This window comes from Nanorana parkeri, unplaced genomic scaffold, assembly GCF_000935625.1.
Source record: "Nanorana parkeri isolate BGI_ZX_2015 unplaced genomic scaffold, ASM93562v1 scaffold172, whole genome shotgun sequence".
In the NCBI taxonomy this organism is placed as follows: domain Eukaryota; kingdom Metazoa; phylum Chordata; class Amphibia; order Anura; family Dicroglossidae; genus Nanorana; species Nanorana parkeri.
In genome coordinates, this window is record NW_017306440.1 from 250,974 (window position 1) to 251,494 (window position 521).

The following is a 521-nucleotide window of genomic DNA, read 5'->3' on the forward strand; positions in this document are numbered from 1 at the left end:
AAGCCCCAATATCTCCACTTTATTTCATATGTGATCTTTTCTATGCTATTATGATACACTAAGTTGATGTGTGGCTTGTCTCACCTGACTCCCTCAATACTCTCAAAAGATTTAATGCTTACACTAGCCCTGGTATACCATAGGGACTTACTGTCACCCCTCCTATAATTTGCATATTAGGGACCCTACTGGGATAGGTCTCCTCCTTCCTCTGGCCTGTGTTATTACATTGAGCATAGTTCATGTTGATTTAGTGCATTGTGACTGTGGTTATTGCTTTTATTGTACTTTCTACCTTCTTTATCTTCTTATTCGGTCATTTTGTATAACTTTAAAACTTCAAAAAAAGTCCTTTTAACAAATAAATATACGAGGATAATATAAACATAAATAAATAAGTGAATAAACATTATAAATATATAATTGATCATTAAAAAATTGTTATTATACATATTAATATAGTGAAATGTTATCCTAGACATTGTGGATTCATCAGTACTATTGGAAATGTGTTCAGTTGC